This window comes from Camelus ferus, chromosome 13 (genome assembly GCF_009834535.1).
Source record: "Camelus ferus isolate YT-003-E chromosome 13, BCGSAC_Cfer_1.0, whole genome shotgun sequence".
NCBI classification, from domain to species: domain Eukaryota; kingdom Metazoa; phylum Chordata; class Mammalia; order Artiodactyla; family Camelidae; genus Camelus; species Camelus ferus.
Window position 1 is genome coordinate 40,095,107 of NC_045708.1, and position 15,112 is coordinate 40,110,218.

Sequence of the window (15,112 nt, forward strand, 5' to 3'; positions counted from 1 at the left end):
CTGGGTCAGCGGGAGGGGCAGCTCTTCCTCCCACCAGAGCCTCTGACCCTGCTTCCTTCTCTCTCCTCTGTATTTCATGAAACCCTGTGCCATCCCATGCTGGTGTGCTGTTGTTGCTTTTAGGTTCCCATCTTTATTCTTTTTCTTTTTTTTTTTTGAATTGAAGTATAGTCAGTTTACACTATTGTGTCAATTTCTGGTGTATAGCATAATGTTTCATATTTACACACAAATATATTCATTTCATATTTTTTTCATTACAGGTTACTACAAGTTATTGAATACAGTTCCCTGTGCTGTACAGTAGAAACTTGTTGTTTATCTATTTTATATATAGTAGTTAGTATCTGCAAATCTCGAACTCTCAATTTATCCCTTCTCACCTCCTTCCCCCCCAGTAACAGTTTGTTTTCTGTGTCTGTGAGTCTGTTTCTGTTTTGTAAATAAATTCCACATAGGTATTATCATATGGTATTTTCTCTTTTTTACTTACTTCACTTAGAATGACAATCCAAGTCCATCCATGTTGTAGCAAGTGGCATTATTTTATTCCTTTTTATGGCTGAGTAGTATTCCAGTGTTTGTGTGTGTGTTGTGTGTGTGTGTGTGTGTGTGTGTGTGTGTTACAACTTCTTTATCCAGTCATCTGTTGGTGGACATTTATGTTGCTTCCATGTCTTGGCTATTGTATATAGTGCTGCTATGAACATTGGGGTGCATATATCTTTTTGAATTAGAGTTCCCTCCACATATATACCCAGGAGTGGGATTGCTGGATCATATGGTAAGTCTGTTTTTAGTTTCTTGAGGAATCTCCATACTGTTTTCCATAATGGCTGCACCAAACTACATTCCCACCAGCAGCATAGGAGGCCTCCTTTTTCTCCACACCCTCTCCAGCATTTATTGTTGGTGGACTTTTGAATGATGGTCATACTGACTGGTGTGAGGTGATACCTCACTGTAGTTTTGATTTGCAGAAATCTACAACTCTTATAGGGAACCCAAAGTCCTTCCTGACCTGGCTCTTGCCTCTTGTCACATCACTCATGCACTCCTCCTCCTCGCTGCTCTCATTTCACCTCCCAGACATAGAAGACCATCTACTCTACTGTCCTTGGCAACCCTGCTGTGCTGGTCCTCCCAGCCTCAGCTCACGCACCACCTGTGCCATGATGTGCTCCCTCAGGGAGCCGCAGGGAGTCATGGAGGGGCTTATCTTCTTCTCTGCTTAGACCCCCTTGGGACTCCCCATCCCACTGCCTCTGGGCCCATCTGCCTCAGGGCTTTTTCTGGCCACAGAGCATAGCCTCTGGGGAGCCTGGGCGGTCCTGTCTCCAGGGAGCAGCCCTCAGCCAATGGAGGATGGCAGTTGGCAGGTACACACCCCAGCTTCCTCATTCCTTAGGTGGGACAACTCTGAAATGTGTTCTACACCGTCTTCCAGGAGCATCCAGTGGGGTTAAGCTCCAGTTGCCCAGTGGTATTAGCTTCCTTTTCCTGTTTCATTTCCCCAGCCCCCCATGAACACTTCCTGAGATCATGTCCTAAATAAACTCCTTGCCCTCAAGCCCTTGTCTCTGGGTCTGCTTGTCGGAGCACACAGCCTGAGACACCTCCTTGCTTCCTGCTGCAGCTGCCACACGTCTCCAATGGAACACTTCTCACGTTTAAAACCATTCATGTCTGTTTGTGCACTAGACTTGGAGCGGGCCAGCCACTGGGAAATGGTAATGAAAAGATGCAGTGGTTAGCAGTATGCCCAACAGATGTTCAATGTATGAATACAAGACTGGTTTTTGGGGGTAAGGGATAAACTGGGAGTTTGGGATTTGCAGATAGTAACTACTATATGTATAATAGATCAACAACAAGAACCTACTGTATAGCACAGGGAACTACATTCAGTATCTTGCAGTAACTTATAATGGAAAAAAGAGTCTGAAAAATAATGTATATAATATATAGATATAACTGAATCACTTGACTCTCCACCTGGAACTAACGCAGCATTGTAAATCAACTATACTTAAATAAAAATAAATAAAAAGACCAGTTTTCCTAAAGCTGTTCTGATTATATTTCTTTGCTAATAGGACCCTCAGGGTGAAGTCCAAATTTCTGATCCAGATATTTCTGGTCTTTTCCAGTGTGGCCCTAAGCCTCCAGTTGTAGTTTCCCAACTCAAGCTTTTCTCAGGACGCAGTATCTGCCTGGGCTGCCCTGAAAGTTCTGAAAGGCAGTTCCTCCTCAAGGCCCTGCCTAGCAGCCCCACCCCCTCTGGGCTCCACCCTCTTTTTGCTCGGCCTTCTTCTGAGCCCCGCCCCCAGCATGGAGCAGGGTGCTTGCTCAGGCACTCTGTTGACCTCCCCAAAGCACGGGGTAGGTGCTCCACCATCCTGGCTGGAAAAGAGCCTTTCTGCAAGGATTTTTTTTTTTTTTTTTTTGTCCAATATAGCTTTTTGTCCAATGGTCTTGTCCCATATAACTTTTCTTGCACCTCAAGAGGACAAAGGCCATTTTAATTTTAAGCAGTTGGCACAGAGCATTGACTGAAGGGCCTCCTGTGTGGCCTCTTGGGGGAAGTTAACAACGATTTCTTTCTCTCCCACTATTTCACGGGCGACATGCCAGGCAGGGTTTATTTAGATTTATTTATTTAGATGCAGCCTCCCTACACTGGCTGAATGTATAGTTTTGACTCCACAAATGAATTATTCATGTAAGTATCAGAGTTGAAGACTTTCTGCACAGATTCAGTGAAGTATTTGTCTAAGTATCTACCCTGGCTAGCGATGGATAACATGTTCTACATTTAGATGCTTTTAAGGGCCACTTATTTTATGTCAAGGTACAAGAACATAGCCAGTTAAAGGCTTGGAGCTCCTTGTAACATAGAACAGTTTAATAAGTTTTAGAATCGGAAAGGTCTATATTCAAATTCCTAATGCAATGCTTTCCAGATGATCACTTTTAGTTCAGCCGCTTATCCCCATTGTAGAAAGAAGAGATGGAGGTTTGGAGAGAGAGAAATGTCACGTAGAACCTGAGGCTATAGGACACAATATTTATATACATAAGTATGTATGTGACTTGGTTGTCTCTGAGCTTCAGTTTCTTGTTCTGTAGAATAGGAATTATATGTAGTAGGTAGTAATACGGGTATCCCTTTAAACATAAACGAAGCCTCAGTTTCCTCATCTGTAAAACGGGGATTATCTCTACTCTGTATCTCTCTTTTGATCCTCAGATACAGCGAGATAAAGGAGGTGAGGCCTCTTTGTAGAGCAGTTTCTTCCGTGATAATACTTTCTGTTAGCAGACTCTAATCGTGGTATGTGGGAAAGAACACAGACTCTGAGATCAGGAAGTCTTGGGTCCAAATCCTGGCTCAGCCACTTACTTTGATCCTTAGTTTCCTCCCCTGCAGAGTGGGGGATCTCCGTTTTCAGGCTCACTGGGAGGGTGACTGGCACCCTGCCTGGAGGAGAGGCAGCACGTGGCAGCCCCTTTCCCTTCCCTGCCTTTCCCCAGATATGCTTTCTTCCCGGTATTTGAGAGAATGTGTGAGCTAGATGTATAAGGAGCTTTCCCTAGAGGTAAGCACCGCAGTTTCTTGTTGCACAGTTCTCAACTGGTGAATCACTATACCTTTACCAAATGACAGACAGTGGGAGGAAAAGAAGTGTTTGGATGCTTGGAGGCCTGTTCTCTTGGATGTTGCAGTAGAATCAAGACCATCTTTAGTCCCTGATTGTTCTGGAGAAAAAAACATAAAAGCCTTATTTATGGTTTTCTTCTCATTCCAGAGAGGAACAGCGGGTTCTTTCCCCAGTCGTCCCTGTCCTTAACCGGGAAGGAGCCCAGGACATATTGTACAGCTTTTCTCCAAATTCAGATTTAAGCCTTGAGCAAAATGAATCACTATCTCACTTAGCTAAGACCATCAACTGATTTCCTAATAAAAATTCACTTCAAAGAAGGAAACATTTATCCATCAGATATTTACTTAGCACCTACTACATACCAGATGCTGCTGTGGCAGTTTGGAGAGATGGATCAGAACAGAGAAGAGATGAGAGCAGAGTGGTGTGATGGAAAGAGCCCTAGTTCTGGTGCTAAGAGACGTGGGTTCATCTCCTGGTATTTGAGTTTTTTTTCCTGTGCAACCTTGAGCAAATCACCTAATTTCTCTGAGTCCAAGGTATCATAAATCTGTTTCACTGGAATGGTTTCAGGTGTGAGGGATGATGGCTAGAAGCTCTACGTTTAGACAGAACTAGGATAGACTTCCAGCTCTGGCACTTAGTAAAATGTGACTTTGAGTAAGTCTCTTTACTTCTTTGGGTCTCAGTTTCCTCATCTGCAAAATGGGGATAATAAGGCCTCTCTTGAAAGACTGTTGGGATGCTTCAGAGTGCAGAGTAGCAAATGAAAGTACTCAATGAAGTTCAAGGGAGGGAGATTTTTCCGGGTCAAGTTGGAATCCATTCTAGCCAACTTTCTAACTCTTCTTGAGGTTAATTCTTGCGTTTATCGCTTGATTAGAACTACCTGAAGGAGGCTGTAGGAGGACTAGAGGCTTTGAACTTGGATTTTTCCATTTTCTATAAAAATCGTTGGTTGCTAAAACGCCAAGTGAAAACAAAGTCATTTATTAAGGTAACTTCTGCAGCCTGCTTTCCCTGGCCCTGGCTCCACTTTCCTCCTGGAGGTGGTTCAGTCGGCTTTCTCTGTGTATGTACAACTGCTTTCTATGACTCAAGAGATCACTGTCTCTCCTCTCCCAGCTCTGACCTCTCCCAATTTTTCTGTCTGATCATGTCAAAGAAAGCATGTCTCTCGTGGGCTTTTCCCATAGATGTGCCAAGAGTTTCCATCCTTTGGCTCATCTTCCACAGGCAAACATATCTACTAAATTCTGGCATTCTGACCTGTGGGTTGTCTGCGGCCCATTGGCCTTTCTGGGCAGGGCACTGTGAGTCAAGAGTGGAAAATTAGTCGCTGGTGACCTGGATCTAAGAGTCCCCATCCCTCCACCCTTAGAGGGCGGAGGCCTCCTTGAGGCTTTGCAAAGATTTTCCTTAGAGCAGAATAGAGCAGGGTGTCCAAACCTGCCCTGGAGTCAGGCTGGTGGTAAAACTAATGGCATGGTGATCCTTCCAGGGCTCTGGTTCCTGGAGCTGATAGGCAGGGACTGTTAGACTGGAAAGGAAGGAGGAAGTAGTTGAAGTGTGCTCAAGGGCTTAACAGAGGGGCCAACGGTGTTGGGGAGAGTGGAAAGGATAGTCGGTGTCTGAGTCCCTTTTGTCTGAAAACTGGGACAAGATAGGTCAACAGTGGATATTTGTAAAATGTGAATGTGAGGTGTGAGTCACTGTTGCAACAGGAAGGAGCATTTCTTGTTGTTAACCCCCAGTTTTCAGTGAGCTTTCATGGTTAACGATTTTATAGGGTCCTGCTGTCAGCTTTCCGGGTCTGACACCTACCTGGGGGCTGGTTCTAGGCTCTTCTCTCTGAAAGTCTCAGCTTCCCTGTTTGTAAAGGAGGGACGATGCTAATTCTTGCTTCAAGTTGTGGGTGCAGAAGTCCAGTTGGATGTCAAAATGTAAAATTCTTCAAAAAGCCTAATCCTCTGGACACTGTTAGACACATAGAAGGAACAAAAGTAGCTGTGGAAAAAGAATAAGAGAAGAGGGGTAAGGGGGCAGTTATACCTGTGTTGACTCAGGATCATGAATGGAAAACTTGGTTGTAAGTGGACTTCTCTGTCCAAAACAGAACATTCCTCTTCGTTAGCTGATTCTTAAAGTGGACCCTGCCATGGGTGTCCACCGTGGTTATGGGCTGTGGAGACACCAGTGTGGGGACACTCCATAGGATGACAGATTTCCAGCCTATTTGTGACAGCCATGTTGTCCTGGCTCTTCCTTTCCATGGAAAGAGATTGATCCCAGGCTCTGGTCAAGTTTGGACCAACTAGAGCTCTGAAACTACCTCCCAGGTGTCTTAGAGATACTCGGGGAAGAAGAGAAAAAGCCCCCCACCCAACCTGTCTCGAGCTTTCGATAGCCTCTACGCCAGCCTTCTGCTCCTTTGGAAACAGAGGTTTGTTCTGAGTTCATAGAATCATAGCATTTTGGACCTGGGTTGTGGAGGCAGGAATTTGAGGCCATCAAATGCAATCCTTTCATGGTAAAGATATCTGAGTGCAGAGCAGGGGAGGGGCCTGCCTGAGGCGGCACAGCCGGGTCCTGTGGGCAGATAAGGCCGGACTCCTCTTTCCTGCTTCACAGTGAAGATCCTGTAACATATCAAGCAGGGGAGCCAAGCCCTCCTCTCACCCCGTGGATAACCCATCCGGGCATGTAGCAAACCTTCACGCCAAGTTTCTTAGGAAGAAGGAGCAAGTGAGCGTCCTGATGCTCACACCTTCAGAGTCTGGCGGCCACTCTGGGGCCTCCACGGCTCTCCCCATCACACACTCAACTCCAGACTTGGGCTAAGGTGAGACAAGGAGGGATGAGAGGTGGCCAGGGCACAAACTGTAAGGAGACACTGCCTTACACCCCCTGGGATGGCGTTTGTGTGGCCCTGGGAGCCAGTGCCTCCTTAAGTGTTGCTCCTAGGCTCCTCACTTGCCTCCCCTTTATTGCGGGCCTTGACCTCCTGGCTGTTCCTCCAGCACGTGTCATGCCCTGTCCCACCCTGGGGCCTTTGCTGTTCCTTCAGTATCTGAGTCACCTTCAGCCACCACCCAGCCACCTCGCTGGGCCCGCAGGCTTTCTGTGACCTGGCCCTGCCTCTGCCAGGGCCTCCCTCTTCCCATCCTTGACTTGCACGGACTTGCCACAGCCGGCCACTCACACCTGCCCGTGCACATGCCTGGGATGCTCTGTCCCCACCTTCTCCTGGTTAACAGCTCCTTGTACTTCCTGATGGGGAGCAGGCTCCTGACCCCATTCTTCCCCTAGCTGGGTTTGGGGATACACAAAGGAATGGGCTGTGATTGCATTCCCCGGGACAAGACTTAGGAAATGACTGCACATAAGATGCTTGCAAGTTTGGCTCTTCTGCTAGAGCACACGCTCCAAGGAGAAGGCTCACAGCTTTTCCCTCTCCGTGCCTCCAGCACCTAGTACAGGACAAGGATGGAAAAAGACTGGTCTCCTCTTAAGACTGCGAACTTCTTGAGGGTTGGCCCATGATGTTTTCTTAGTCACTGTTTCTGTAGTTCAGTGAACACACACACACACACACACACACACACACACACACACACACACACACACACACAGAGAACTCACCATCCGCAGATCAGTCAGTGCTTTAGCTGGTTACATTAGTGTGCTCAGGCTGCCACGACAAAGTGCCACAGACTAGGTGGCTTAAACAACAGAAATGTATTTTCTCACAGTTCTGGAGGCCAGAAGTTTGAGATTAAAGTGCGTCATGGTTGTCTCTCCTGAGGCCTCTCTCCTTGGCTTGCGGACAGCTGTCGTCTCCCTATGTCTTCATGTGGTCTTCCTTCTGTGTGTGTGTGTCCTAGTCTCCTTTTCTTATAATGACACCAGCCATCTTGGATTAGGGCTCTCCCACATGACCCCATTTACCTTAATCACCTCTTTAAAGACCCTACCTTCAAATACAGTCATGTTCTGTATGTAGGACTTCAACATACTAATTTGGGGGAACATGATTCAGCACTTTTTTTTTTTTAGAATAGTTTCTTTGGGCTCGAGGCACGACTGTGGGTCCTGATTTCCTTTTTTTCTTCTCCAATTCAGCTCTTAATACTGGCAAACATTGTTGTGTAGCAGAGAAGAAAGAAGAATAAATTCTGACCAGAGAGGACAAGGGGACATTTTCATGGAGGATGTTAACGGAAGTCCTCAGGACTGTGGGCTCCTTGAAGGAGAGATTGTGGCTCGTTTCTCTCTGTGTTCCACATGCTTAGACCAGGGTACAGCAGAAGATGCTCATAATAAAGACTGAGTAAACACACAAGCACGCCAATGAACTAGCATTTGATCTAATAATGCTGCTATTCGGGTAGCATCACTGCCAGCAGAGTGACTACTCTTTGTGCTTATTTCAGGTTCTCCTCTTCACTACAGGGTCAGGGACTGAAGCTCCACTTTCCTCATTTGCCTGCAACAGTGGCCATGGGGGTCAAAACTTTCCAACCTAATTAAACGATTGGGTGGTTGGGACCTGCCCAAGAAAAGCAAGCGTGCGCTCAATCAAATCTTTCAGTTGGAAAATGTTTTTCAGCTGGGAGACCTGGGCCCCTTGTCATTGCTAGGCTCTAGGATCCTGTTGCTAAAAGCCAGAGTGGAAATTTGGGAAAATACCAACTTAGACTTAAAAATGATAATCCCTGGAATCTGTTCAATTCTTTACAGTTTTTACAAAGGACCTTAACTTCCGTGGTTTGCCCTTGAAACAACCCTGTGAAGAGGGTAACAGAAAGAGCATGGGATTTCAAGGGACCATTTCGAATCCCACCCCTACCACTTCTGGGCCTTGAGTACTTGGGAAAGGTGAGACATTTCTTTACGATCTGATTTTCTCCTGTGTGCGATGTAAATGATAGTACCGGCATCTTACGACTGTCTTGAGGCCTGATTGATACCAGGTTTTAGAAAGAGCCTAATCAACAGAGCAAAGGCTTGAACCAGAATTTGAATCCTTGTCCTCCCTCTGTTTCCCTTTTCTTTAGAAAAATGGTGAGAATACAGTAAATATCTCATAGAATTGTTGTGATGACGAAATGAAAAATGAACTTACTTAACTGCTCAGTAAAAAGCAGTTAAGGCTATTCTTTTTAGCCCCCAATACTTTTTTTTAAATGAGATATTACTAGCGTCCGTCTTGTCAGCTGAGGAAGGCTGGAGAGGGATTCGAGGAGGTGAGCTGCCCAACGTTGCAGCAAAATGTGCGAGGAGCCGACATAACGTGGGAGGAGCCGACATAACGTGGGAGGAGCCGACATAACGTGGGAGGAGCCGACATGGAGCAAAACAGCACTGTGTTGCTGTGCAAGCAGGTGGCGCACGCAGCGGGTGGCAGTGGCGGTGGTGGCCGCGGCAGCCGCGCTCAGCACTTTCTTCTAGTTCAACAAGATGGCGCCCACCGCGTGGTGCACTTGTCCTGCTTTTATTTCGCCCGCACGTGCAGCAGGGTTCATTTCTTTGTTCATACTACAGAACTGGCGCATGCGTACATTTAAGCTAGTGGCGCATGCGTAGTGTTTATGCTACAGCGCATGCGTGTATTTACTATTTACCTCAAACACAGGCGGGTTGTTGTGACCTTTGGCCTGGGTCCCACGGCCTACTCGCTCAAGGCTACCGACACTTCTGAATGTTTCAAACTTCAAATAACCTTTGACGTCGTAAAAAAAATCTTAAAATTGCCAATTTGAAAAATAGACAGATATGTGGAAACACCACCAGCCTGGGAATTAAAAGCCTTGGCTTGGATTTGGTTCTGGTGCTTCCGAGACAGGATGGGGCCTGGGACCCTTTACCAGAGTGCTTGCACCTGGATAAATGCCTCCTCCAGCAACAGAATACAAACTCTAAGGGACTGAAAGTAATTGCTTGCACGTGCAGTTGGGGTAAATTATGAACAATAAGACACACAAAGGCCAAAACCCAACTGCCACTTCTGAGGGGCTGGGAGTAAAGTCAGGGTTCTGTGTGTGATCCCAGCACACAGCACCACTTAGGTGGGGGGCAGACCACCTAACCCGCCCCTCTGGCCCGACCAACCTATCTGCCCCATTTAAGGAGCCAGAGTGAGCAAGGGCACCTGTTTCTTGTTCTCGCTCCCTCATACTGCATCACGAGTCTCAATAAAGCCTGGCCTGAATTCCACGTCTTACCGATTTCTATTGATTAAGAGTCCAAGGACCCAGCCAGCAACACTTCCCTGCCGCGAGTTCTTAGGTAAGTCACTTTCCTTTTCTGGGCCTTGGGTTCCTCATCTCGGCAGTGAGTAGAATGGACCAGATGAATGCTCCTACAGTCCCCAAGAATCTATGTTATTTTGTAAATCTTTTGCCCAAATCCAGTTAAAAAAAATCTGTAGCACTTAAAAGGGGAAATTTAATCAGAATTTTTTTTCTGATTCATGTGCACTTAACCAAACAGAACCCTACTTTCCGAGAGTTCTTTGATGTTTAAGCTGCCTCAAGGAGTCTTTTTTTTTTTTTTAAAAGGGGTACTTTAAAAGGTTTTTTTTTCTTAGAAACAGGAAATCAGGTTTTGGCAAGAGGAGGAGAAATTCGAACACACCGAGACTTTGGGGTGGGGGCAGTTGGTTTGTTTTGAGTGGGCAGAATTTGAGAGGGTTCCTGAGATTGGCAGGAGGTGGCCTAGGCCACCCAGCTCAGCCTCCCAAGGGCCTGCCAGCTTGAAAGTCTGTGTGCACGGCTGGGCGGTGACGAGGGAGACGTGTCTGAAGCATTTCGCAAGGTTTTAAGGACTGGCTGAATGTTTGCTTTTCCTCCTTAGCCCCGCGTCTTCTTTCTCTTCCGCGATATTTGGCAATCCGAATTGTCGAATGCCTTAAGTGGTCTCGAAGGAAAATATTTTTCACTAGATGATCAGTTTTCCTTTCCAGAAAAAAAGAGAAAGAAAAGAAAAAAAAACCAACACACGGATGAATGCGTGTGGCAGAGACAGAGTTCAATTAGCTCTTTGAAAATCTCCTTCAGTCTCTGTGAGCCGAGTGATTTGAGCAAGTAGTCATCCAACAGGCAAGTGGCGTGGCAGCAGAGGTCCCAGGTTGGCCTCCTATTAGTCACAGGACCTGGAACGGTTAGTGCCGTTCACCTCTCCAAGAGGCAGTTCCTCATCTTGTAAAGGCAGAAATGAGGACTGTTTCAGTGTTGCTGATGCGATCATGTGAGACAACGTATACTTTCAGCCCCTCAAATAGATGCTCAAGGAATGCTGCCCTTTCCTGATTTACTGGCTTCACTGGATGGGCAGTGCTTTGGCTCAAGGGCCGGTCTGTCTCTTGTCTTTCTGCAAAGCACTGGTGTGGATGCCGCAGGCAGTGAGAAGTGGTGTGTGCTGGGGAAAAGCGCTGGGCCAGGAGCCAGATGACCTAGCCTCAAGCTTCTTTTTCTTTTTAATTGTGGTTAAAAAACCACATAATATAAAGTTTACCCTCTTAATTTTTAGGTGTACCTTTCAGTAGTGTTAACTGCATTCACATTATTGTGTAACAGATTTCTAGAACTTTTTCACCTTGAAAAAGTGAAACTCTATACCCATTGAACTACTCCCCGTATCCCCCTCCCCAGAGCCCTTGGGAACTGCTGCTCTACTTTTCTGTGAATTTGACTACTGTAGCAAACTCGTGTAAGTGGAATCATACAGTATTTATCTTTTTGTGACTGGCTTATTTCACTCAGCATAATATTCTGAAGTTTCATCCATGTTGTAGCATGTCACAGGATGCTTTTTTTTGAGGCTGAATAATATTCCACTGTATGTGTAAACCATTCCTCTTTATTCATCTGTGGATGGGCATTTGCTTCCACTTCTTGGCTATTGTGAATAATGCTGTAATGAACATGGATGTGCAAATTATCTCTTCAAGATCCTGCTTTTAGTTATTTTGGATATATACCCAGAAGTGAAATTGCTGGAATATGTGGTAATTGTGTTTTTTTTTTGAGGAACCTTCATACTCTTTTCCAAAGTGTACCATTTTACATTCCCACCAGCGATGTACAAGGGTTCTGATATCCTGGCCAACACCTGTTATTTTCTGGGTTTTTTTTGTTTTTGTTTTTGTTTGTTTGTTTGTTTGTTTTATAGTAGCCATCGTGATGGGTGTGAAGTAATATTTCATTGTGGTTTTGATTTGCAGATGACCTAGCTTCTAATGTGCTATTGTTATCTCTTTTACTTGATGGCCCTGTGACCTTGGTGTAATGTTTAGTCTCCACGTATCGAGGGGGCCTGGGGCAGGCCTACCTGGAGTGATGCCCAGGATGCAGGCTATGAATGAGCAAGCTTCCTAGGTGTGCTCATTTCCGGGGGCTGCCTTACAAGGTACCACAAACTGGGTGGGCTCAAACAACACAACACAGTCTCATGGTTCTGGAGGATAGAAGTCCAAGGTCAAAGTATCAGTAGGGTTGGTGTGAGGGAGAATCTATTCCACACCTCTCCTCTACCTGCTGACGGTTGTTGCAAATCTTTAGATTATAGATACATCACCTTGCTCTCTGGTTCCATGTTCACATGACGTTTTCCCTCTGTGGGTAATTCTGTCCAAATTTCCCATTTGCATAAAGACACTAGTCATACTGGATTAGGGCCACCCTCATTTCAACTTAATTACTTCTGTGAAGACCAAACTTCCATATAAGGTCACATTCTAGGTACTCAGGGTTATGATTCTGGGGGGACACAATTCAACCTGTAACCCCAGGCATCTCCTAGCTTTTATCCAGAGGTTACTGGAAATCTCCAGGAGCTGAAGAGTTAGAAGTAGGATCATGAGGATCCCAGGTGGGGAAGTCACATTCCTTCCACTCTTGCCAGAGTCCAGCAGGATAAACGAAATCTCCAAGCCAGGCAGAGGCTTGGATCTGGGAATGAGAGTAAGATCCTATGCGAAGTAAAAGGGGCTGGTGTACCTGCATTCCTTTATGTTGGTGGTTGTGGGTGAGTTGGTCTGGTTTAAAGGCACAGGATGGTTGATGGCAGTGGGCTCTTCGTTAGCCAGTATCGGTTGTTCAGGAACCAAACCACAGGGAAGTGTTGGGGTGGGATGCATCTATCCCTAGTTTCTGCTTACGGGCTGGTGCAGACTTGGCATTGACCATGGGCTCTGTGCTGTGGAGTTGAGGGCAGGATCTGATGTGCCAAGAGCTTGACTGGAGGCTGGATCTTTACTGGGTTGCAGAGCCCCTGTGATGGCTGGGTTGTTACAGGCCACCCAGATTTGGGAGGCTGATATTGGTCTAGTGCTCACTGGGTCCAGTGGGCCACCCCATGACATCATGCTGCCTAACTTGAGCTCTAGCTGTGGATATAAAATATGTAGTGGATGCTGTAATGTGCCGCCTAGATCCCCCTTCACCAATAAATGACTTATCTCCCTAGTGGCTGGAAATGCTTCTGGCTTTCTCTGGAAATTGCCCCGGGCTGGAGAGGGTTTTCTCACACGAAGCCATACCTCCTTTCCGGGAGAGCCAGCAATCAATGCGTGCTTCATGCAAAAAGCCCACTGCTTTTTCTGCAGAGTGGGTGATTCTGAAAGGCCTAATTCTGAGCTCCCTGTGGGGTCAGCTGAAGCCTGTGCTGCAGCCTGGTGTTTTCTTTTACCTGAACTTGTAGCCTTTCCTCCCCTTCCACAGCTGTAGATCTTAAGTGTGCCCTCATGAACCTCCTGCATGTTAATTTCTATTTCAGAGACCACTTCCCAGGGAACCTGCCAGTGTAGTATCTTCCAAATAGAAGAGGCCTGAACTTAAAGATGAAATTCCATCTCCCAACTCCACGCAGAAAGGCTCTGAAATCTTTCTCATGACTGTTACTGGCATGTGATTGTAGTCAGAACATGTTTCTCTCATAAATTCAAAAGGGAATGGACAGATCCAGGCTCCAACCTTCAAAGACACATGACTAGGGAACATCTTTTTGGCTTTGGTTCAAGATCACGAGTGTGTGAAGGGAATGACATTATAGTGGAAAACAGTGTAACTTTATATTTGTTTAAAGATCTTTTCTTGATCAGGGAAGTCTTTCACCAAAAAGCAGGCACACACAGGGTTGTTACATCTGGCAGGTGTGAAAAGCAGTGGTTCAGACAATGTTCTCTGCCCAGCCTGTGGGCCATGCATAGAGAGATGGGCGTTCTTTGGCTCTGGTTCTGTGTAAATGCATCCCATCTGGTGTGAACTTCTCAGCACTTGGCAGAGCCGCTTTCTAAGAAAAGAGGAATTTAAGAGGGGCTTTTGCAAAGTCAGCAAGTAGAACTTCCAGCTGTTTGGAAGATGTTTTGGCAGGGGCCAGGGGTGTAGGCCTGTAATAACTGACTAGAGGTGAGGATGTGATTAGAAACTTCCCACCTGTAGAGTTGGGCAAATAGATACGTGCTAATTTCTATTTACATCAAGATGAGCTGGGTCTTAAGTGTCCTTTACCTTAAATACAAATGATTAGGCACACAGGCCTACGTGCTCATAGGCATAAACACCATTAACATTTCTAGGTGTTCATAGGTTGAAGTCAAACTGCGTGGATAATGGATCCCTATTTTAGGCCTTAATAGAGCCTCAATTCTTTTTTAAATCAATTATAATTGACTTACGATGTCATATTAGTTTTAGGTATACAGCATAGTGATTCAATATTTTTATATATTATGAAATAATCACCATGATTAGTTGTCATCTGTCACCATATAAAGTTATTACAATATTTTTGACTATGTTTGCTATGCTGTACATCACATCCCTGTGACTTATTTATTTTATAATTGGAAGTTTGTACTTCTTAATCCCCTAAACCTATTTTGCTGGTCTTCCCAACCCCCTCCCCTCTGGCAACCACCAGTTTATTCTGTTTCTGTGACTCTCATTTTGTTTGTCCATCTATTTTATTTTTTAGATTCCACCTATAAATGATATACGATATTTGTCTTTCTCTGTCTGGCTTATTTCACTTAGCAGAATACCCTCGAGGTCCATCCATGTTGTTGTAAATGGCAAGATTTCATTCTTCTCATGGGTGAGTAATATTCCATCGTATATACATATACCACATTTTCTTCATTCATCCATCAATGGACGCTTAGGTTGCTTCCATATCTTTACTATTGTAACTAATGCTGCAGTGAACATACAAGTACATGTATCTTCTTAAAGTAGTATTTTGTTTTATTTGGATAAATACCCAGAGATGGAAATGCTGGATTGTATGGTAGTTCTGTTTTTAATTTTTTGAGAAAACTCCATATTGTTTTGCACAGTGCCTATAGCACTATATACCCCCCCAATAGTGCATGAGGATTCCCTTTTCCCCACATCTTTGCTAACATTTGTTACCTCTTGTGTTTTTGGTAATAGCCATTCTGTCAG